Source organism: Propithecus coquereli, unplaced genomic scaffold (assembly GCF_000956105.1).
Source record: "Propithecus coquereli isolate 6110/MARCELLA unplaced genomic scaffold, Pcoq_1.0 Scaffold268, whole genome shotgun sequence".
In the NCBI taxonomy this organism is placed as follows: Eukaryota; Metazoa; Chordata; class Mammalia; order Primates; family Indriidae; genus Propithecus; species Propithecus coquereli.
The window spans coordinates 1,213,574-1,239,529 of NW_012148263.1; the positions used below are offsets into that span (position 1 = coordinate 1,213,574).

General features: G+C 37.5%; 1 protein-coding gene across 1 annotated transcript in view; it reads left to right on the forward strand.

Annotated features, from left to right (window-relative positions):
- The first annotated feature begins 10,608 nt into the window (after positions 1–10,608).
- PLS1 (plastin 1) overlaps positions 10,609–25,956 on the forward strand; it is an 86,799-nt gene continuing 71,451 nt past the window's right edge. Inside the window, exon 1 of the mRNA XM_012647421.1 lies at positions 10,609–10,756. The gene's annotated coding sequence lies outside the window, so the exon portion shown is untranslated. The remainder of the gene's footprint in view (positions 10,757–25,956) is intronic.

The window sequence follows — 25,956 nt, forward strand, 5'->3', positions numbered from 1 at the left end:
TTTATTTTCCCATTTAAGTTCCGGTCTTAAAGGAAAGAGAGGTGAAATAGAAGGAAGAATTTTTTTTGGAGATAGGATCTCACTCTGTCACCCAGGCTAGAGTGAAGTGGTGTGATCATAGCTCACTGCAGCGTCAAACTCCTGGGCTCACGCAATCCTCCTGCCTCAGCCTTCTGAGGAGCTAGGACTATGGGCATGCGCTACCACACCCAGCTAATTTTTTTTTTTTGTATTTTTTGTAGAAACAGGGTCTTGCTATGTTGCTCAGGCTGGTCTTGAACTCCTGGCTTCAAGCAATCCTCCACCTTGGCTCCCAAAGTGCTACAATTAAAGGTGTGAGCCAAGTATGCCTAGGCTATTTTTAAAATTTTTTTGTAGAAAGTGAGTTTTTCTATGTTACCCAGGCTGGTCTTGAACTCCTGGCCTCAAGCGATCCTCCCAGCTCAGCCTCCGAAAGTGTTGGGATTACAGGCGTGAGCCAGCACACTTGGTCAAAAGGAAATTTCAAAAGTCAAATATTTACTTTGACACTGACTCACTAATCTTAGGAGCAAAGACCAGGAATTTAAAAGGTACCCAAACTTGTGCCACTCTGGGGCAAGTTCCTGGCTGTAAACACTGCAGTCATTGGTGACACAGCTGTATTTTCAACCAGTTTATTGTACATGCAAGTAACAGGTGGTTCAAGACAAGAAAAGATCTTTGTACACTTTTATTGCACCATGATTGTTTCCTAATTAGGTAAAAATTCTCCTCTACACTAATCTGTCATATAGCTTATTGGTAAATGAAGAGGGCTAGCAGGTGACAGGGTCTTCCCCAAAACAATAAACTTTGATTTGCTTTACATGTAATTTAAAATTAAGTATATCATAAAATTCTACATTTGGTAACTTCTGATTATGGAATTTTTATCGTATAACACAGGATGTAGCCATTTTTTTCTTTCATTAGTTCTGATCTTTATTAAGGAACTAGAAATGTTAAAAGGGGGATTGCCTTTTTGATTTGAGTCCTTTTACCTTTTCTCTCCTTGCCCTCTGTGAGTTTGGGCTACTTTGGGGTAAGCATTTGCCATTCGTTCATGATCTCTACAATTACAGCTTCATGATTGAGAATGAAAGCAACCACCAGCTAAGGAGGAAAAAAAAATACATGCTTCTTTTTCTTGAACAGCATGATACAGTATAATTTCAGTTCAGGGTATCTCAGGAAATTAGCAGTGGCAGGTAGTAGAACTCATGTTTAACTACTGTTGGTTCACGTATTCTCTGGAAGAAGGCAGTGAGAATGGGGACAGCAGGGAGTCACAAAGACTGTGAAACCTGAGGGTTCACATCTTATCTAAAGGATGCAGCTGTTCCTGGCCTAGCCCAATGTTACCATGTGGGAACGTGAGCTCAGTATTGCCAGACCTTCTGATTTTAAGTGAGAGAATAGAAATCTGAGTCTTATGTTAATCTCCTAATTTTTATATGTTCACTCTAAACTTTAAAAACATATTCAGTGAGCCACAGAAGATGTGTGTCCAGGCAGTATTTAGTCCATGGGTGCCATTTTGTCCTGTTGGCAGCCAGGAGAGGCTCTTAGTTTGGTGAAGGAGTTAAAAGAGCCCTGAGATGTCTGCCTCACAACTATGGAGGCTATAGATTGTGGAACCTGGCATGAGTTTTGCTCACTTCTTTCTTTTTCTGTTTTGCTGAGGAGATTGTGTTTTAATTCTGTTGTTGTTCTTAAGGAACACCTTTTGCCATCCTCCTGGAGAAGGAAGGGCTAGAGGTGTTGAACTCTGTTAGGGGCTTCAGGAGCTGGGTGGGACTAGGCAGAGGTGGGGTAAGACTGGCTACACTGCAGTGTTTGAGGGCAGGGTGTCATTTGAAAATTGAGACACAAAAGCATCCATCTGCAGAATCTGGGTAAGGGAGCAGACACAGCACAGAAGCCAGACTCAAACACAGGAAGGAGAATGTGGAAGGGGGTGGTTAAGAGGCACCCAAGGCACCGAAGAACAGCTCCAGGGCTTGGCTTAGCTGTGGGTGGGAGGAAGCTGTTGAGGCAGCCAACCTGGTCTGGATAGTTGTTGATGATTTACCCAAAGAAGTAATCTAGGCTGAATTTCCTGAAGGCCTTATATCTTCTCTTCATTTATATCACTTTGGTGAGAACTGCATTTTCTTCAGGAGCTTTATTCAGTATGCCTTTTGGTGTCATGTGGCTTCATTGTGGTTTAGATAGGACAGGGTCACTCTGCGTACAGAATGAGGCCATAGCCTTTGGACTTCCCAGTCATATTCCCTATCATTCCACTGTCATTATCATGCTGGATGTTCTTGGGTTGAGGGAGCTGATAATACCCTTCTTCCTTTATTCTCTGAACCAGTTGAGAAATTGATATAGATCTCTCAGAGTTCAAAATATCAACTTTATTCTTGGTGGAGCAGGACCAGGATTGCAGCCTGGGCCTGTGGCGAAATGGTCTTCCTAAAATCCTTCTTCCCAGAAGTTTAACTTATACTCACCCCATCCCAGGTAGACCTGCTGGACAATTGCCTCTGGGTTTGTACCATATGGAGGAAGAGGGGTGCTTGTGTCCCGAGGATAAGCAACTGCTAAAGGGAGAAGGGGCAAACCATGTAAGGACAGCGATTTTTAACACTTTAGTCCCAGTAAGTATAGTAGTGGTTTTCAAAGTGTGGTTCTTAGACAAGCAGCATTGGCATTACCTTCAAACTCATTAGAAATGCAGACTCTTGGTCTCCATTCCAGATGAACTGAATCAGAGACTCATGGGGCAGGGGGTGGGTGGGCCCAGAAGTCTGTGTTTTCACAAGCCTTTCTTGTGATTCTTTTGCAGTTAAAGTTTGAGAACCACTGCAGAGGAATGGGGTTCAATGGACCCAAGACATGCTCTCCCCTCCCCAGTGAGATAAATCAGTTTGCCTTCGTCGGGCAAGAGTGAGAAAGGAGTGTAGAGAAAGAGGCCAGAAGTGCTGCTTTAACAACAGGCCCCCATGAACACATAAAGATAGAATTTTATCTTTCCTCCAACAGATGATCCTGCTCTGTAGTCTAGAGGACAGTTTGAGAAAAACCAGCAGGTGCAAATATGAAGACTTTCATCAAAGGCCCTTTTCCTCATCTGTTAGTATTTTCTACCTTTTCTATAAAGGACAAAGGAGAGCAAGAAGAAAGATGAATGAATGAACACAAATGGGGACAGGAAGTACACTAAAAGATATAGAAAAATAATGAAATAGGTGTTGTATTCCTTCTGACATCATTCTTTAAAATTAATCACTTATTTTTGTATGTTAAAGTTTTAGTCTCTGTTTTTCTGGTTGTGACCCAACAACAAGCCATTTGCTGTGATAGTGTCATCCGTCATCAGCATGGACTCAACTGCAGTGCTGTTTGCTTTTTTATCTGTGTCTATTCATTTCCATGTTATTGGACTGTGTATTAATATATTGTTTGGTGAATGATTATTTATGTCCTTCATATTCTGGCCTGACAATTGAGGTTATTTAACTTGCCTTGTAACCTTGAGCAGGTCATTCAATTTTACTTTCAATGGTCTTCAAATCAGAGTGGAGGCCTGTGTGGTTGGTTACTAAAATAGCCAGTGATGGCAAGGACTTGTCTCAATAATCCATATAGTTGGCATTTCATATTCTAAGGTGAAAAAAGGGATAAATTTCCTACATGTTTGTGATTAGGAAAAATATCTTTTTGTTTCAGCCAGCCTTTTCAGAGGTTTGAGTGTATATATAGCCTTAAAGAGATATGGATGGTCCCCTTACCCCCACTAAAACTTCCTATAAACATTCTTAATTCTGTGCAGTCCGGAGTGGAAGCTTGTGTCCATTAAATATTTAATCTTTCCAGATACTGTTACAAGAATGAAAAATGCTAAAGAATTCAAGTTGCCTCTGCTTATACATATTTTGCTCTGATTTCTTATGAAAATGGACTTTTGGTGGTGTTGATAATCATAGTAACTGAATAGTTACTGTGTTTCAAGAACTGTGCTAAATCTCTCATAACCCTATGGACAGGTAGGTCTTTCATTCCTTTTATACAGATGAGAAAACTGAGGCACAGAGAGCTTAACTGACTTGCCCAAAGCACCCTATCAGTAAAAGGCAGGAGCAAACTCATATCCAAGTCTGTTCATATTTAATATCAAAGCTGTGTCCTTAACCATCTAGTCTGCTAGACAGGCTAGCTCCTGGGCTAACTCATGACAAGAATTGCATTTTGGGCCTTGGTTAGAATAGCAGAGGTCTGGCCAGATGCCGTGGCTAACGCCTGTAATCCTAGCACTCTGGGAAGCCAGGGTGGGAGGATTGCTTGAGCTCAGGAGTTCGAGACCAGACTGAGCAAAAGCAGGACCTCATCCCTACTAAAATAAAGAAAAAATCAGCCAGGCTTGGTGGTGTACACCTGTAGTCCCAGCTACTTGGGAGGCTGAGGCAGGAGGATTGCCTGAGCCCAGGAGTTTGAGGTTGCTGTGAGCTATGATGGAAATAGCAGAGGTCTCAGGTAGTTGGTGGGAGAAGCGGGGAACGCTTCAGTATTAATAGTCATTCATTAGAGGACAAAATTCGGAAGTCCTCATTTTGATCCCATTCAGATTCCTGGGTCCTACCCTAAACCTATGAATGAGATTCTTTGGGTTGAATGCCACGCATCTGCATCTAAAATAAGCTCCACAGATTGATCTTATGACTGCTAATAAGAACAACTGCACCTAATTGTTGGGTAGTATTTCATGTCTATTGCAGTAATGTCTGGGCCCCCAGTCCATTAGGAAGGTGATAATTGTTTGGGTGTTTGGCCCCTCCAAACCTCATGTTAAAATTCCATTGCCAGGGTTGGAGGTGGGGCCTGGTTGGAGGTGTTTGGGGTGATAGGGGCAGATCCCTCTTGAGTGGCTTAGTGTCCTCCCCGTATAATAAGTGAGTTCTCACTTTGTTCGCCCAAGAACTGGTTGTTTAAAGTAGCCCAGCACCTCCTCTCTCTCCCCATTTCTCTCTCTCTCTCTTCCCCCTTCTCTCTCTCTCCCTCCCTCCATCTTTCTCTCTCTCTTTCCTCCCCTCCCCACCTCCCCCTCTCCCCCTCTCCCTTCTCTCTCCATGTGACACACTTGCTCCCCCTTTGCCTTCTGTCTTGATTGGAAGCTCCCTGAAGCCCTCACCAGAAGCAGATGCAGAACTGTGAGCCAAATAAATCTCTTTTCTTTATAAATTACCCAGCCTCAGGCATCTCCTTTAGAGCAACACAAGATGGACTAACACAGAAGGGTTAAGACAAAGGCATCCCCGCTTATCATTATTGGCAGAATCTTGAATGTTTTAATTTTTGTAGTGTTTTTCTTTTTAAGCTGCTAAACTAAATATTGGACTAATTTCCAATATGTTTGTGTATGCTGTTGGAGGGAACATTTATTTAAGGAGCACTGCAAAAGCAGCAATGATCCCTCCCCTCAAACACATTCCCCACTCCCCCATCTTCTAAATCATAGTTGTTCTCTCTTGTGGGTAATCCAAGACCAAGGTGATAAGAACATCTTATTCTGAATGAAACTGTCTGAGCCCATATTAGCTTTCTATTGATCCTATAACAAATTACCACAAAGTTAGCAGCTTGAACAATACAAATTTATTATCTTACAGTTCTGTAGGTCAGAAGTTTGACACAGGTCTCATTATGGTAGAATCAACATATTAGCAGGACTGCTTTGCTTTCTGGAGGCTCTAGGGGAGGATCTTTTTCATGGCTCATTTGGGTTGTTGGCAGAATTCAGTTCCTTGTGGTGGTAGGCCTGAGATCCCTGTTTTCTTGCTGGATGTAAACTGAAGGCCACTCCCAGCTTCTACAGGCCACCTGCATTCCTTGGTTCGTGGCTCTTTTCTTCCATCTTCAAAGCCAGAAAAAGTGGGTCAAGCCCCTCTCACACTTCAGATCTCTCCTTCTCCTGTTTCATCTGTCTGACCCAGCAGGGAAAGGTTCTCTGCTTCTAAAGCCTCATGGGATTAGATTGGGCCTGCCTGGATAATCCAGGATAAACTACCCCATCCCAAGGCCCATACCCTTAATCAACATCTGTAAAATCCCTTGTGCTGTGTAAGTTACCATTTTCCACAGGTGCTGGGGATTAGGGCACAGACATCTTTGGGGGTATTATCCTGCTTACCACAGACCTATTGTCTGCCTTCATTGACAAAGATGATAGCGAGGGTTATCACTACCAGCAGGGCTCCAAGCATTAGTGTTGATATACATGAGAAAATGTGACTTAACTGGATATTTTTCTAAATTCAAAATATTTCAGGGCCAGATTCTAAGACATATAGTTTTGAAAAGGACGTTTTAGGACTTTTGTATAGTTAAACAGAGCTGCAACAACACTTACTTCTGTGTGTAGGAAAGGAAGGTAATTCACATTGTGCTTGCTTCTCTGATAACTTAGATTCAGAAAAAATTATTATGATATTAAATAGGCACACTCATTCAGCCAACATATTTGCTTTCAGTTACTCATTGCCTGCCATATGCTGCCCTGCTTCCGCACCTTTGTTCATGCACTTCCGGCTGCTAAGTTTGCCCTTCTGTCTATCTACCCATTTATCTATAATGATACATATTTATGACAAGTTTTCACACCTACTTATTTTATTCTAGGAAACATTTTCCAAGATGCTGAAAGTGTGGCATCTACTCATTTTTCCCAATAGCTGAATTAAAATGATAAAAAGAACCCATGTCATGTGCCAGTTTTTCAAAGGCTGTTTTTGAGTTCTATATGATGTCTTCCTCCATAAATCTGTATAGCATTGAAGAAGCTCCTGCAGTATCTCAGACATAGTAGGTACTCAGTAACTACTTACTGATCAGAAGTACTAAATTTAAGTAATTGATTATATTATCTATACATCAAAGTTCTGCAAGGTATGTATACTTATCGTTTCCTTAGAATGTTCTTAACAAAAGAACTAAGAATGTTTAATACTAGGATTGTTCATCTTTTTTTTTTTTTTTTTGAGACAGAGTCCCACTGTGTTGCCCTGGCTAGAGTGAGCCGTGGCTTCAGCCTAGCTCACAGCAACCTCAAACTTCTGGGCTCAAGCAATCCTACTGCCTCAGCCTCCTGGGTAGCTGGGACTACACATGCCCGGCTAATTTTTTGTATGTATTTTTAGTTGTCCAATTAATTTCTTTCTATTTTTAGTAGAGACGGGGTCTCGCTCTAGCTCAGGCTGGTTTCGAACTCCTGAGCTCAAACAATCCACCCGCCTCGGCCTCCCAGAGAGCTAGGACTACCGGCGTGAGCCACCACGCCCGGCCCAGGATTGTTCCTCTTTTACTGAATATGTTAATTCATATTCTGTCGGATTGCCTGGTAGTATACTGGGGGCAAGGGAGTAAATTTCCCCCCCTCCATTTTTGAACCTTTAATTGATATATACTATATATGCAGAAAAAGATACAAATTATAAGTGTGTAGCTTGATGAATTTTCATAAACTGCTACTCCTCACAAAATCAGCACTCATATCAAGAAACCAGATTTATTACTAATACCCCAGAAACCCTCCTGCTTCCTTCCAGTTGCTGCCATTCTTAGGGGTAATCATTACCATGACATTTTAGAAGTTGGAGAAATAGACTATTTTTAAGATGCAAAAAAAAATATTCTTACACATATTGTGACAATACTTCTTAAAAACAAATTTCCAAGTAAGTATATGTGGGTTTATAGAGATTTAAAAAACGTGGCTCCTGCCCTGAAGGTAAACACGGAATAGTCAATTCTTTTTAAAATTTTCTTGCTTTCTCAAATAGTTGCATATTCAACTTTGACTCAGATTATTTTTTTCTTTTTTTTTTTGAGACAGAGTCTCACTGTGTTGCCCGGGCTAGAGTGCCATGGCGTTAGCCTAGCTTACAGCAACCTCAAACTCCTGGGCTCAAGCGATCCTACTGCCTCAGCCTCCCAAGTAGCTGGGACTACAGGCATGCGCCACCATGCCCGGCTAATTTTTTCTATATATTTTTAGTTGTTCGATTAATTTCTTTTTCTATTTTTAGTAGAGACGGTGGTCTCGCTCTTGCTCAGGCTGGTTTTGAACTCCTGAGCTCCAACAATCCGCCCTCCTCGGCCTCCCAGAGAGCTAGGATTACAGGTGTGAGCCACCGCGCCCGGCCTCAGATTATTTTTTTCCAATATTTATTTTACTTGTGATGGTTCAAAATACTTTTGTCTCAAATATTCACAGTCTGTTAAAACTGCACTCTGCACTTGGCCCTGATCAGTGACTCGGCACTACATCACTTTCTACATAGTTTTTGAGATCCAATCAGTATTATTTTCTCTGGAATTTTGGTCGAGACTCATAGTAGATACCGAAGAAAAGCATTTTATCAGTGAAGGTGGCACTTTTAAACTGTAACACTTCTCAACAGAGTGGAAATAGAAATTGCTTGTGACAAAATGGAGTGGATAAAATCTTAAGAGAAATTCGACTCAGAGCTATAATGTCCCTCATTCCCCATCCACTCTTTGTGGTCAAGGATGTTTATTCAAGCATTATTTCTAAAACATTGGAAACCAACTTAGTTACCAACATGAATGCTTAAATAAATAATAGTATAGTTATAACATGGATTACTATGAAGCCTGAAAAGCATGCTTTCAAAAAATATGAGAAATTTCTTACTTAGTGTTAAGTAAAACTATAGCAAATACCAATTTTGTTTAAAAAAAGTATATTAATATACATGTGCATAGAAGAAAGACTGGAAATTCATGACATAGTGGCCCTGGTTGTTTCTGAATGGTGTGCTTGAGAACAATTTAAAATTTCTTACTTTCCAAATTTTTAAATTTTATATATTACTTTTCAAAAATCAGAAAATAACCACACAGGATCCATTTTTTTTAATAGGACACATAGGCAGATAACTGATTTTTCCTGTGAAGTGAAGTCTTGGAGCAAATTATACATGACAAATACACGTTTTAGTCAAGAGGTTAGCAGAACTCCACACAACAGCAGCAAGACCACAAACATCCATAGTGGTCTCCTTGAAATAATGGAGTTTTCGATGTAAGAAATATTAATGGTCACCTCATCCAACTTTCTATGTAGGAATCCCCAAAGGCAACAGCCTCTGTACCCCAAAATGGTCCTTTAGTCTTTGTAGGAGCCCAGTGAAGAGAACCTCAGTGTTCCAGAGGTAGCCCGAGTTGGCTCTGGACCACTTGAATAGAATGTTTCCTTTTATTCATGTGGAATTTGTCTCCTCGTATTTCTGCCTAATGGTCCTAGTTCTACCAGCTTGTGGCCATATAAGCCTTCTTCAGTACAGGTGTCCTTTAAATATTTAAATGTCAGTGTGTATTTTTAACATTCATTGAGGTATAATTTAGGTATGATAGACTGTACCCATTAAAGTGGACAATTGGCTATGTTTTGAGAGGTGTATACACCCACAAAATCATTACCACAATCAAGATATAGAACATTTTCATTACCTCCCAAAGTTTCTTCATGTCCCTTTGCATTCCATCCCTCCTTTTGCCTCTGTTCCAGACAATCATTTATCTGCTGTCACCATAGATTAGTTTGCATTTTATATGATTTCATATAAATGGAATCATACAGTGCCGTATGTGCTTTTTTTTTTTTAACTGGCTATTAAGATAAAAACCTTAACTTTTTCTTTCACTTTATGAAGGAATTTTATAACATCTATTCTTTATCTTTATGGGGACATCATAAAAGATGTTTCAGAATTCCTGTTCAGAGAATTAACCAGTCACTGGAAATGGATTATACATTTTATAAGTGAGCCTGTTCTTGCCTAACTTAGAAAGTAGTATTGGACTATAACCCTTGGGGCATTTTCTATCTTTAATGCTGTATTAAGTCTATATAATGTTTCCAGTTATTGTTCAAAGGTAATTTTGTAGATTTGCTTGAAATTGGCCCAGTAACTGTAAAAGAAATTCAGTAGGGTGTAAGCTTTTTCTATTTTTTGTTTTTTAAGTTTTATACAGTTGCCTAATTCTAGGGATTGCAATGTATACTTAATTGCTTAGTGAGTTTTCACATGGTGAAAACAACATTGCCCTTTTCTTTCTTTTCTTTTTTTTTTTTTTTTCTTTTTTAAGACACAGTCTTACTATGTTGCCCTGGGTCTCTGTGTTGCTCAGGCTGATCTCAAACTCCTGGACTCAAGCAATCCTCCTGCCTCAGCCTCCCAAGGAGCTGGAATTACAGGTGCGTGCCACAGAGCGCAGCTCAGCATAGCCATTTTAAAATTAAAATGGCAAAGGAATATTTTTGAAAATAATGTGGGAGTTCATAGGATAGTTCCATTCCATAGGAAGAAAACCTGCTTCAGTGGAATCTAAGGGGTAAAGTGAATATCAAAATATATTTTAAACACACCAACAATAATCAAATAGAAATGGTGATGACATCTACATTTTTGCCTCTTGACTATTTTATAGTTCCAAACCACACCCATGTTGCAGGTTGGCCTTTCTACTGAGACCGAGTTCTACTGAGATTAAAATTTGTAGTCGTAGGCAGAATGCTTCAGTGTGGAGTTACTTGTCGTCTTTTGTCAAACACTGACTTTGGCAAAGGGTTATCTGATGATAGATACAGCTTAGGGAGACTGAATTTTAAATCTTCTGAAGTTTTTTTGGACTTCCAAATCTCAGGTGATAAGACCAGCAGAAGTAGGTATGTAAAATTTTCCCTTATGTAAACAGCCTCAGATTCTAGTGCTACTTTTTCATATGATTGTTAAATTGAGATAACCACCTCGCAGTATTTCTTTTTACAGTGCATTCTTGCTTTGGGATTCTAGTGCATAATCAGTACAAATAGTAACCTTGGTATTGAGGGTCATATAATTCTTAATTCTCTCTTCATTTTTCTGTTTTGAATACTGTTTCTTCTGTAAGCACTGTTTCTTAGATAAGAAAGGACTATTTTGGTTTATTCAGGGTTGGATAAAATATCAAACTTGTAATTCTTAGTTTAATCATGGATAAGCAAAATTCCCCATTTTTTTCTAAGGATATTCCACAGATACATAAATCATAATAAAGGATATCTCTAATGCTAGGGATGTAATATAATTATATCCAAGCATCTAGAGTCTGAAGAAAATAACTAAATTGAAATCAGTTCTTTATCATTATTTTTGCTCTTCTACATTTTTAAGTACCAGAATGTACTTGTAGATAGTGAGCTTGCTTAAAAGCTTCTTTCAGTGTTTCATTACATTTGGGAAGGGGCTGAAGGCTGTCAGACAGTTCTTATAAAAATAGTGTACAAATAACCAAGGCACCTTTCACTTTGAGCATTTTTAATGATGTCTGAGGTTGGCTGAAAAACTGTATATCTTTACCTTATGCAGCCCTGGAAACTGTAACAGGCTTACTTTAAGCTCTTTTCTTAGTAAAGCAGAAACGAGCAGTTCCCAGCCCATGTAAGTAAAGCTGAGAAGGTCTTGAATGATGCATGTCGAGGAAACTTGGATACTGATACTGCTGGCAATTTACATAGGTCTTAATGCCAAAGAATTAAAGACTCGAGTTTTCTTAAGAGATCAGCTTTTGAAAAGTTAAGTGTGTTTCCTTTTTGCAGTGACTTGAGTTCTCAAACATAAGTAGAAGGTTGACTTACTTGCTCAGCTTTGTGAAGCAGTCAACCATTTAAATTAATTTGTATAAGTCAGAGAATAGTTACTCTGTGGCTCTTCTTAGAGAACTGACACATTATGACCAATTAACCCTGGACAGCCAGTGCCATGGAAAAATTCTACATGGTTTTTAAAAACCCTCTCACGGCTTTCTTAGGAACCAGAATTGCCTTTCCTGTGTTATGCCGAGAGTCCAACAAAGACTGTGCCCTTGTGCCAGTGCTTTCATAATGAATCAACCAATAGCTCAATTGTGTTCTTGTGAAGGAGGGGGATAACATTCCTTTATGATCCCCAGTTTAGATCAGCTTACCACCCAAAGCATGATATTTGATTACCCTTATTATGTTTCTTTGCATAGCTACAAATGTTACTAGTGGCGTGGCCTTATCTAGCTATTATAAAAAATCCACGTCTATGCTGACTTACAGTCAGTGCTGTAAAAGGCCCTATTGCCAAGCACCCTGGTAACGTGAGCCCTTGGAGAATGGAGCAGCTCTTGGGGTTAGGTATGCACTGCAAATGGAAACATCTTAAAATCCCAAATATTCCACTGAGTGCCTGACTGCCTGCTTTTTCTTCTAATGCTGATTTTAATCTCTAAAGCTCCCTGTGTCTGGGCCTGAATTGCTTTAAGAATTATAAAAGTTTACCAGCCACTTCTAAGCATATTCTTCTGTTAGAATTGAGGTTTTTAGGGTTCCTTTTTTTCCCTTCCAAATGTTTCTAACTCAGTTCTCAGTCTTGCAGAACAGATGAGATGCTATCACAAACCACTAGAAGCAAATGGTGGAAGAATTCCTACCCCTCTACCTACTCCAGCAGAGTTATTGTTTCTCCCTTTAACTCTGGAGCAGTGGCCCCCAGGCTTTTTAAATTTTCAGCTCCCATCAATAAAAATGTGTTGTGCATATACCACTTGCAAGGTATATATTTTAAATGTATTATTATGTTCTATTTAGTGTATATGTTATATGTACTAGACAATATATAAAAATTAAAAAGAATAAGATGATTTTTAAAACCTATTATTTAGAAGAACATTAATAATATCCTTAACTAATATCTCATGATACAGTATATATACAAGATACTATTTGTTGTTAATGATGGTGAGTATAATGTATTTTACATACTCTTGAAAATTTTGCATTTTTTGCCCAATTTGTGGTCACATTTGCCCCTGTTTTGTTTTCTAATATAGCTGATGAACACTTGCACTAAGATTAGAGGTGTCAGCTCTGCTATTTTCTTATGCTTGTATGATTAATATTTTTTTTTCAGTCCCCAATTTCTTTGCAGGCATTTGTAAAGCTACTTGCCCATTTAGTGAAGGTAGATTTGATATCAACAGGGTTATATAATCTATTAATGCATAGAACTAGGCATACACAAACTGTAGGATGTCACCGATGCTGGAAGTCAAAAAGGAATAATGGCCAACTGTCCAGCCTCTTCTTTGTGGAATGTCCACTCCTCTCCTGGGGTATCCCTTTAACTGGTTGTGCATGGGACCATGTCACAAGGACCAAGTTAGGATTCTACTGAAAATTTACATGTTAAATATTTATAAAGCTAATTTTGTTTTAAACATAAGCAGTTCTAATACTTCCTGCACTCTGGTAGAGACCATTGTTCTTGGTGACTGTGTTGTCTTCTGAGTAGACAAGGGTGAGTGTGGCCTCAGTTTTCTCATCTGTAAAAAGAGGGTTGGACTAGATGACTTTTAGGTGTTTTTTGGGGGGAGGGAAATTTTTACCCCATTTTGTTTTCTACCTGTTTTTCGGACTAATACATGCCTATTGATTGATCCACATAAGTAAATACTCACTGCTTGGAAGTTGTTTCTGTAAGGAATAATGTTCAGAAATATAAGTGACATAATAGGATTTGCTTTTTAAGCTAACATGGAAATATCTGTTATACTCAAACCAGAACATTAAAAGCCTCCTTACTCTTCAAGGCCCATCCAACTTAAACATTATTCCCTTAGGAAAATCTTTGTCAGAACCCATGTTTGAAGTATTTGCTCCCTTTTTTCCTCCTGTAGAATTCTGTTTGTATAGTAATCAGTGGCCTTGAATTATGGTTATATGTATACATGTTTGCCTTTCATGAGGTATAGCTGTTTATTACTAAGTTTTATATTTAATAATGGCAGGCCTTGCTGATTAACTGATTGGTTTTCACTGAAAATGTTGGAGAATGCTGTTGAGAATATTAAGAACATGTTCTTCAAGAAATGATTTAAATATGTTTTCTTCCCAAGGGAACTTTTTCGGAAAACCTGAGGCTAAAGGTCTTAGCCTGGAGCCCATGGACCTCTAGAAGGCCCATGGATGGGCTTGCAGGGCGGTGTGTATCCATAACCCCCACTGAAATCATGTGTAAAATTCAGATCTATGGGCGTTTTTCTGGGAGGAGGGTCCGTAGCCTCACAAAGGCTAAAAATCAAAAGACCTTTAAGAATCAATGCCACAGGGGAAATATAGGCACTTCAAATATAACCTTCATTCATCTTAATTTATGTTTACTTTCCAACTGAATTTTCATCACTTTTGTATATTTCAGCTCTCTATATTATTTCTTGGCCTTGCCATGAAAAATATTGTTAGCAGTACTTAATACCATACCCCTGAATCTACCATGCTTTATGCCTACTAATCTATATACTCATGACATTATCTTGCTTATGAGGGATAGAGATCTTTCCAAACTCATTACTTCTTATTGAATATAGTAAATAAATAGCATTTTACTTTTTAGAAAAAAGGGAGAATTTGGGGTTAAATTAGAATTGAGAAAGTAAAAAGAACCATGTACAGAATTGTTTTGTAAACCTCTCTACTGAGTCATCTAATTTCAATGTCTACATAGAAGAAGCTCAGATCTCTCTCTTGAATATCATGTAGAAAGATGATACCCTGGTTCCCTGGAGACCCTATTTCATGACTCGATTGCTTTTGGCCTTTCAGGAATCAGTGTGGTTTGTTGAAAGGAACATGGGACTCTGGGACTCAGACAAACTGAAAATAGTACCAGCTTTGACAGTTACCAATGGATGACCTAGGCTACATAGGTCTACCTCAGAGTCTACTTCCTTGTATGTAGAAATGGGAATAAGGGTGGGCTAAGCAACAGACCTGAAAATATAGTGTATGTGTGTGCATATACACATAGTAGTTTATGTAGTGTAATATTATTTTATTCCCATTTTACATATGAGGAAACAGATACTACTACTATTATATATAGTATTGTTATTTTCAGTTCTGGTACTTAACTCACTGGGTGATGTTGAGTCAGATGTGATAGTACATCTGAAAGTGCTTTATAAATTAGAAGGCACTTAAATGTGAGACTTAATTTCTCTTAATAATTATACATGTTACTTATAATATCATGGTAGTCTTCCTTAGTCTGTGGTTTGAGGCCGCCTTGAAGAATCAGTTTCAAACTTACTTTTTCTTTCACAAAGTTTATGTCATTATTATTAGCTAAGAATAAAATCTCTAGTGAATTTGCCCTGGGACATTCATACAAACTGAAGAAACAGACTTAAAGGTAAAACCTATCACATTGAAACACACTAAGAAAAAACACTGGGTCAGCCAATTAATGTTATTTTAAAATACTGAAATTAGTTAAAGTAAAATATTCTAAGATTGTAAAAGTTGGATAGAGTCAGACTAAAAAGCAGAATGATTAAATTCCCTTATGCTAGATCCAGAGAAGTTTCCTGGGCCCAGCCCTATATGGAATAGTGAAAATATGGACCTTGAAACAGTTGTTTGAAGTGTGCTTCAGTATGACTCCAGTTATTTTGATATGACTCTGGTGCCTAGTAGCTGAGTGGTATTGGGCAAATTCGTTAACTTTAGTGAGCTTGAGTTTATCAGTAAAAATAGATGTAACAAATACTACTTTTGGGTGTTATTCTAAGGATTAGAAATAATTTATATAAAGTGTCTGGCACATATTAGCAGAGATCTGACCAGCACATTTGTGTGTGATGAAACTACCTGGAGACCTGTGAAAGAACCACTGAAAGGATCAGAAGGAATAGTGCTTGGCACTCATACCAGGCCAGGAAAAGTGCCTGTTTCCACCAGTCAGACTGAAAAAAAAATTTTAATAATGTACAGGTTATTGGGTACTCAGAAGCATCCTGCCTCAATAGTAGGGAATAATTAGCCCTTAGACTGCATGGCTTCTCAACCTCACCGCTATGGAAGCATTGGACTAGATGATTCTTTATTGTAAGGGGTATCTCCTGCGTATTACAGGATGTTTAGCCGCATCCCTGGCCTCACCATAGTACATTCCAGTAACACCTCCTCTGTTGTGAAAGCAAAAAATGTCTCCAGACATTGCCAGATGTCCTCTGGGGAGCATAGTTATCTCCTGCTGAGAACCATAACCCTAGACTAAATTCTGCTCTGGTCCTGCCAAATAAAACTTAAAAGCAAGAACCAAGGATCAAACTCTTTCCAAATAATTTAACTGTATCCAAGAACAAAGATCAAGAATAGTTATTGGGCATTTTTTTTTTAGAAATAAAAAAAGACCATTCTGAAATTATGTGGAATCTCAAGAACCTTGAATAACCAAAGCAATCTTGAAAAAAGAAAAGAATAAAATTGGAGGCCTTACGTTTCCTGATTTCAAAACATAGTACAAAGCAACAGTTACCAAGTATAATACTGGGATAAAGATAGATATATAAAGACCAATGGAACAGAATAGAGAGTCCATAAATAAACTCTTGTGTATATGGCCAAATGGCTTTTGAGAAGGCTCTCAAGACTTATACAATGCGGAAAAGACAATCTCTTTAACAAATGGTGTTGGGAAAACTGGATAGCCATAAGCAAAAGAATGAAGCTGAACCTTTGCCTTACACCATATACAGAAATTAACTCAAAATGGATTAAATACCCAAATGTAAGACCTAAAACTATAAACCTCATAAGAGAAAACATAGGGCGAAAGCTTCAGGATATCAGATTTGGAAATGATTTCTTGGATATGGCACCAAAAACACAGGCAACAAAAGCAAAAATAGGCCAGGCACAATGGCCCATGCCTGTAATCCTAGCACTTTGGGAGGCCAAGGCAGGAAGATGGCTTAAGGCCAGGAGTTCAAGACTGTCCTGAGCAACATAGCAAGACCTTATCTCTATAAAAAATAAAAAAATCAGTCAGGGCATGGTGACATGCACCTGTAGTCCCAGCTACTCAAGAGGCTGTGAGGCAGGAGGATCACTTGAGCCCAGGATTTTGAGGCTGCAGTGTGCTACGACCACACCACTGCACTCTAGCCTGGGCAAGGGAGTGAGACCCTGTCTCCAAAAAACAAAAACCAAAAAACAACAACAAAATGGGACTACTTGAAACTTAAAAACTTCTGCACATCAAAGGAAAAATCAACAGAGTGAACAAGGCAACCTACGAAATTGGAGAAGATATTAGTAAATCATATCTGATAAAAGGATAATATCCAGAATATATGAGGAACTGCTGTAACTCAACAACTAAAAAATAATCTAATTAAATGGGCAAAGAACTAGAATAGGCTATATTTCAAAGAAGACATACAAATGGCCAAAAAGCATATGAAAAGATGCTCAATATCACTACAGATGGTTCCTGACTTATGATGGTTCAACTTACAATTTTTTGCCTTTACACAAGCAATACACATGGTGAGAAAGCAATACACATTCAGTACACTCCTCAACTTATGATGGGTGACAGAACGAGACCCCATTTCAAAAAAAAAGAACAAAAAAACCCAGTATGACATTATGGAGGATCCTCAAAAAATTAAAAATGGAATTACCATGTGATCCAGCAATCCCACTTCTGGGTATATATCCAAAAAAATTTTGAGCAGGAGCTCAAAGAGATATTTGTACACCCATGTTGACTGCATCATTATTCACAACAGCCAAGAGGTAGAAGCAATTCAGATGTCCATCAGCAGATGAATAAAGAAAATGTGGTATATAAATATAATGGAATATCATACAGCCTTTAGAAAGGAATCCTATCACATGCTACAACATGGATGAACCTAAAGGACATCATGCTAAGCAAAATAAGCCAGTCACAAAAAGACAAATACTGTACGATTCCACTCATAAGAAGTATGTAAAGTAGTCACAGTCACAGAAACAGAAATTAGAAGGTGGTTGCCAAGACTGGGGAGAGAGGGGAGGAGAAATTCATATTTAACGGGTATAGAGTTTCAGATTTGCAGGATGAAAAAGTTCTAGGGATCTGTTGTATAACAATGTGAATATAATTAATACTACTGAACTGTACACCTAAAAATGATTAATATGGTAAATTTAATGTTATGTGTTTTTTACCACAATAAAAAGAATATTTATAGGAATACAAAACTATATTATCCAGCAAAGTAAACTTTACGATGTATAATTCAATAAAAAATTATCAGGTGTGCAAAGCAGGCAAATATGACCCATAATTAAGGGGAAAAATCTGTCAAAACTGACCCAGAACTGACACAGTTATTAGAATTGTCAGAGAGTGGCATTAAAATCATTATTACAACTATTTCACATGCTTAAAAGAGTTAAACGGAGACATAGGAAATATTTTAAAAGACCCAAATCAAATTTCTAGAGATAAAAACTACAGCATCTCAGACGAAAAATACACTGAACGGGATTAAAGGCAGTTGAGACATTGTAGAAGAAACGATTGATGGCCTTGAAGGTGTAGCAATAGAAACTGTCTAAAATGAAACAAAGAGAAAAGAACTACAAAAAATTAAAAATATCAGTAATCTGCATGACACCTTCAAGTGGTCTTACATACATGTATTTAGGTTCCCTGAAGGAGGAGGGAAGAAGAGAAGAGCTATTTGAAGAGATTATGGCTTAAAAAGTTTCCAAATGCGATGAAAACTATAAACCTACAGATCCAAGACACTCAGTGAACTTCAAGCAAAAGATACATGAGGAGAAACTACATCAAAGCACATTGTAATTAGATCGCTTAAAAACAGTGATAGAGATAAAATTTTAAAATAAGCCAAAGGAAAAAAAAGGATACTTTACATAGAGAGGAAGAAAGGTAAAGATGATATAGACGTTTTTTGCTTCTATCCAACTGAAATCTTCAACTCTAGTTGTGGTTTTGTCCATGTCTCACTGTAGTGCAACCAAGTTTTGCTAAAGATGATGTAATACAGATAAGGCAGTGGAGGAACGTCATTAAAGTAATGAAAGAAAAGCAGTTAAACTAAAATTCTGCACCCAAAATATATTTTATTTTTTTTGAAGTCAAAATATTTTTTTTTATTTTGAGATAATTGTAGATTCACGTGAAGTTGTAAAAGATCCCTTTAAGCTTTAACCCATTTCTCCCAGTGGCAACTATCTTGCAAAAAGTATCACAACCAGGATATTGATACTGATGTACTTAATGTAAAGCAAACCCATATATTTTAAAAACAAAGATGAAATAAAGACTTTTCAGATACGTGAGAACTGAAAGAATTCATCACCAGCAGACTTGTAGTACAAGAAATGTTAAAGGAAGTCCTTCAGGCAGAAAGAAAATACCATACAGAAATATAGATCTGTACAAAGGAATGAAGAACATCGGAAATAGTATATGGGTAAACATAAAAGATTTTTTTCGTGTTATATAAATCTTTAAAAGATAATTTCTTTAAATAAAAATAATGAAATGTATGGGCTTTATAACATCTGAAATATGTAACAAAAATCATAAATTCTGGGGAAAAATGGAAGTATATTATAATGTTATACTGTATGTGAAATGGTATAATATTGCTGCAAGATAAGCTATAATAAGTTAAAGGTATATGCTATAAATCCTAAAGCAACCACCAAAATAACAAAAAGTTATATAATAATCCAAGAAAGGAGATAAAATGAAATTGTAAATAATATTTGGGTGATCCAAAAGACGAAGAAAAAGAGGGAAAGAAGAAAACAGATGAGACAGATAGAAGACAAACAACAGAGAGGCTTAAACCTAATCAGGTCATCGATTACATTAAAGGTTAATTGTTGGCTGGGTGCAGTGGCTCATGCCTGTAATCCCAGCACTTTGGGAAGTCAAGGCAGGGTCGGTGGGGGGGATCGCTTGAGATTGGGAGTTCTAGAACAGCCTGGGCAACATACTGAGATCCTGTCTCTTAAAAAAAAAAAAAAAAAAAAAAATGGCATGGTGGTGCTTGCCTGCAGCCCTAGCTACTCAGGAGGCTGAGGTAGGAAAATTGCTTGAGCCCAGGAGTTCAAGGTTGCAGTGAGCTATGATCGCAGCCACTGTACTCCCAGGCTGGGGGCCAGAACAAGATCTTGTCTCTTAAAAATAAAAAAATGTTTAATTGTCTGAACAGCTAATTATGCAGAGATTGTCTAGAGGAAACAAATTTTAAATGTAAAGGGACAGATAGGTTAAAAGTAACGATCAGAAGAAGATATACTGTGGTAATGATAATCAAAAGAAAGCTAGTCTGTATTAACATCAGGGAAAGTAGATTTCAGAGCAAAGGTTATTACCAGGGATAAAGGTCATTTTATTATTATTGAGGGGTCAGTTCTTCAATAGGACAGAGCAGTTCTAAATATTTATATACCTAGTGACAGAGCTTCAAAATAAATGAAGCAAAGCTTGATAGCACTGCAGTGAGAAATAGAGAAATCCACAATAATAGTTGAAGATTTCAACTGAATAGAAGTAGAAGCAATAGACAGAAATTCAGTAAGGATATAGACGACTTAACACTATCATTCATCTCTATTGATATTTGTAGAACACTCCACCCAACAGCAGCAGAATATACTTTCTTTTAAAGTACACACAGAACATTTACCAAGATAGATCATATGCTGGGCCATAAAACAAGTCTCAATAATTTAAAAGGATTCAAGTCATATGAAGTATATTTTTTCACCACAATGGAGTGAAATTAGAAATGGGGGAAATCCACAAATATGTGGAAATTAACATACTTCTTAAAAGAATAAATTAAAAGGGGAATTATTGTATTTTTAACTGAATGAAAACATTAAAATGTGTTGGATGCTGCTAACACAATACTTAGGGCGAATTTATCACACTAAACAGTCATATTTGAAAAGAAGAAATGTCTTACATAAGTGACCTCACCTTCTACCTTAAGAAACAAGAAAAAGAAGAGCAAACTAAGTCTAGGCAGAAGAAAGAAAATAATAATCAGAGCAAAAATCAGCAAGATGAAAAATCAAATCAAAAGCTGGTAATTTGAAATGATCAATAAAGTTGATAAACATCTAGCCAGACTAACCAGACGAAAAAGAAAGAGGACAAATCAATATCAAGAATGAGAGAGGTGACATCACTACAGACTCTGCAGATATGAAAAGAATAATGAGGGAATGTTTCGAACAACTTCATACCAATACCATTGGTTATTTAGATGAAAGGGACAAATTCCAAATCTTACTCAAAAAGGCGAATAGACCTATATCTATTGAAGAAATTGAATTTGTAGTTAAAAGCCTTCCCAGAAAGAGAACTCCAGGCCCAGATGGCTTCTAACAAACATTTTGGGAACAAATATACCAATTCTATACAAACTCCTTCAGACAATTAAAGAGAAGGGAGTACTTTCCACTCATCTATGAGGCCAAAATTTTTTTAAAAGATGTGATCTTGCTCTGTTGCTCAGTGGTGGTGGCACAATCGTAGCTCACTACAGCCTCAAACTCCTAGGCTCAAGTGATCCTCCCACCTCAGCCTCCTGAGTAGCTGGAATGAGACATGTGCCACCATGCCTGACAAATTAAAAAAAATTTTTTTTAGAGATGGGGTCTTGCTATCTTGCCCAGGCTGTTCTCAAACTCCTGGCCCTATGCTATCCTTCCACCTGAGCCTTCTGAGCTTCTGGGACTACAGGTTTGAGCCACCATATCTGGCAAGGCACAAAATATTCTGATGTTAAAACCAAATAAAGACATTATAAGAAAACCGAAGATTGATATCCCTTGTGAATATAGATGCAGAAATTCTAAACAAAATGTAAGCAAATTGAATCCAACAATGTATAAAAAGAATAATGCATAATCACCAAGAAGGGTTAATCCCTTAATATAAGATTGTTTTCACATTTGAAAGTTAATCCTTATAATTTACAATATTGATAAAGAAAGCTATATAATCATTTCAGAGACACAAAGCATTAAAAATCTAACATCCATTGCTGATTTAAAAAAAAGTTTGGGCAAAGCAGAAATAGATGGGAACTTAATCTGATAGAGCACCTGCAAGAGCTACTAGAACTAATAAGTGAGTTCTATTACTAGCAAGGTTATACAAAAATCAACTGTATTTAGTAGCAATCATCAGAAATTTAAATAAAAAAATACTCTTACAATAGCTTAAAAAATAGGATAAGCTGGAGAAAAGATGAGCCAGATCTGTACACTGAAACCATTAAACATTGTTGAGATGTGCTCGCTTTGGCAGCGTATGTGCTAAAATTGGAACGACACAGATTAGCGTGGCCCCTGTGCAAGGATGACACATAAATTTGTGACGCATTCCATATTTTGCTCCAGTCCTGGGAAGGTTGTTTCACTACTTGCTGACTAGCTCTAAGGAAACAATGTGAGAAAAAGCAAAATGGTGGCACCTAATATTGAAATTGTGATTTTCAAAAAAAAAAAATTGCCGAGCTAAATTAAAAGATTTAAGTAAACTGAGATATACCATATTTATGAACTCTCAATATTGTTAAGGTGTCAGTTCCCCAAAATTGATCCATAGATTCAGTGTAATCCCTATCTAAATCCCAAAAGGCTATTTGGTAGAAATTGACAATGCGACTCTAAAATTCATATGGAAATACAAATGACCTAGAATAGCTCAAACTGCCTTGGACAAAAAAATCAGAATTGGAGGACTAACACTACCTGATTTCTAGACATTTTATAAAGCTACAGTAATTAATAGTGTTGTATTTACATCGAGATCACTGGTACAGAATAGAAAGTCTATAAATAGACCCACACATATGGACAACTGAATTTTAACAAGGATACAAATGTAATTCAGTGGAGAAACAATAATCTTCCACAAATGGTGCTAGAAAAATTGGATACCCAGATGCAAAAAAAATGAACATTGATTCATACCTTGTACCATAAACTCAAAAAAAGATTGTGGACCTAAATATCAGTCCTAGAAATATGAAACTTCTGGAATAGAAGAGAAAAATTTTGTGATCTTGAGTTTGATAAAAATTTCTTGGATCCAACATCAAGGGCATAGTCTATTATAGAAATAGTTGATAAGTTGGACTTTATCAAAATCGAAAAGTTCTACCATTTGAAATAAACTAAAATGACAGTTCCAGACTGGGAGAAAATATTTGCAAAGAATGTATCTCATAAAGCACTTATATTCATAATATGTAAACAACCCTCAATACTCCATAGTAAGAAAACAAACCACAGAATAAAATAATGGGCAAAAGATTTGGACACTTCACCGAAGAAGACAGTTGCAGGTAGGTAAGCTCCTCAAAAGCTGCTTATTATCATTAGTCATCAGGTATGTGTAAATAAGATACCACATTGAGATACCACTATTTGAATGGCCAAAATTAGAAAGATTGACTATACCAAGTATTGGCGAATATTTGGTAGAACTAGAACTCTCATACATTGCTGGTAGGACTGGTGAAATGGTATTACCGTTTTGGAGAACAACTTGACAGTTCCTTAAAAAGTTAACTATACATCTACCATGATTTCCAGCCATTCTGCTCTAGGCATTTACTGAAGAAAAACGAATGTATATGTCCACACACAGACTTGTACACAATTGTTCATAGCACCTTTTTGGTAATAGCCCAAATCTATGAACAACCAAAATGTCTTTGTGATTTAATCATTCAAAGAATACTACTTAGAAACTACTCCCCTGCAAATGAGGAAAAAAAATATATAAAAAAAGCAAAACCAAAATACTACTCAGGAATATAAAGGAATGAACTATTAAAACATATAGCCTGGATATATCTCAAAATATTTATGCCAAATGAAAGAAACCAGAAGAAAAGAATGCATGATTCCATTTATATAAAACTCTAGAAAATGTAGACTAATGTAGTGGCATTAAATACATCAGTGGTTGCCTGCGAACAGGAAAGGATGGGAGGGAGGGATTATAAAGGGGCATGAAAAATATTATGGGAGTCATAGATATGTTCACTATCTTGATTATAGTGATAGTTGCAGGTGTGTAGTATTCAAAACTTCAAATTTTATACTTTATATGTGCAGCTTAGTATATGTCAATTGGAAAAATGGTTTTATTAAATTATGTCTGAATAATTTCAAACATTTAATTTAAACATTAAATATGTCATTTTTTTTAAAAGAAAAAGGCTATGAAAAGCCCATGAAGGAATAGTTTAAAAAATTTACTATAATTATCTTCTGTATGTGTGTGTATGTGTGTATTCAGGATATAGAATTAAGTATAGAAAAGAACAAAGTAGAAAGTTAATGGTTATCCTCCTGATATTACTTTTTATCTATAGGTAAACAACACTCCAGGCCCCTCTACATATATAAAATATGGAGGTGTCTTGAAATGCCAATAACTCTATTTTTCTCCATTCTTTTTCCCTCTGTTCACCCTCCTGCTGTCGCTACTCCCCCAAAAGCTGGCCAACCTCATTGGAAAAGGTGATAGGTTGCAGTTAGTGTTAGTGTGTGAAATGTGAGTATAGGGGGCCAGGAGATCTGTCTTCCCCAACATACTTCTCCATCTGCTTACGTAACCTGAGATTCTGAAATTCCTTTAAAAGAGTATAAAGCTTTTTATTGTATAATTGAGAAAGTAGTTTTAAACACATAGTCTCCTGAAAGAGGCAATAAAGTAGTACCTGGCCTTTCACATGTACTTTCGCACTTGATCCTGACCACCCTGTAAAATAGTTTCCATCATTAAAAGTGAGATCCAGAGAGGTCAAATACTCAAGATTGCACAGCTGGTAAGATGTAAAGCCAGCAACGCATCCTGGATCTGTCAGGTTTCACAGCTCAGTGGAAGGCAGGAAGGCACAGGATGCTGAGAATGCTGGAGCTGCTTTCATGGGTTAGGGCAGAAATGCTGGCTTGAAGGGTTGGCACCTGTAAGAACCTGCAGCCCGCTAAACTGGTCTAGAGCACTGTCTCTGGAACATAGGGACAACAGTGATGCTTCAGGGCTGGCAGAAATTCTGTGCCTGCTTTGTGAGTACTCTAAAAAGGATGCCTGGGAGTAGTGTTTAGCATGCGTCTTTAAACTCTTTCTAGCCATATCATCTGTCTTTCTGAAGGACCTTTTCTCAGTATTCATTTTGGATTGTAATGATGTACTACCTTGGATTATATTTGATTTTTTAAAAACCTCTGTAACAAGGATCAATTCCCAGGCCTCAAAATTTAGGTGTGTAAGAAACGTTTATCTTTTATTTATTTATTTATTTTAAGACATAATTTCTATCATCAGTACCTATCCAGTAGAAGGCTTCCTGAGGGTAAAACATACAGGCTAAGACTTGGTCATTTAAGTTTGAATTCAGTTGTCTTCCCTGGATGGTAAGTTTTCAGAAACTTCATCATGTCATAGCATGGATATGTGGGTGAGGATTTTAGTTTAGGGCTGTTGTTTATCTTATCTGCTGAGGCTTTGGTTTCTGTCTAGTCCCTGAGTGTGGCTATCCCTCTCTGCTGACATCTGCTGAAGTGTTTGAATTCCCAGTTAAGTCTGTGGTCTTGTGGTCCATGTGGTGTCTCTTCATGAAAACCCTGAATCCTCTTGAAATCTACCTGGTTGTAGGTGTAGAATGGTGGAGGGCATGGGTTGGGGTTGTAAAACAGTAAGTTGCTATTTAGCAATTTTATCCTAATAACACTTGAGATAACATGTTGCTTCTCCCCAATTCTTCCCACTTCTCCCTTGAACACTTTTTGGATTATTTGAGTATATAGAGACCTCTTCTTCCTCTTACCTCCTTAATTCTTTGTGTCTAATTATACCAGATGGTGAATTTTATTGATTACACTCATAATAACATTGCCGTTTAGCTTACGATTTGTTTTTCTTACCCCCTGAGCCCCCAGCTAGTTTATAAGCTCCTGGAATGCCTAGACCAGAAATTAAACTTCCTGATGCTCTTCACAGTCCATAGCAT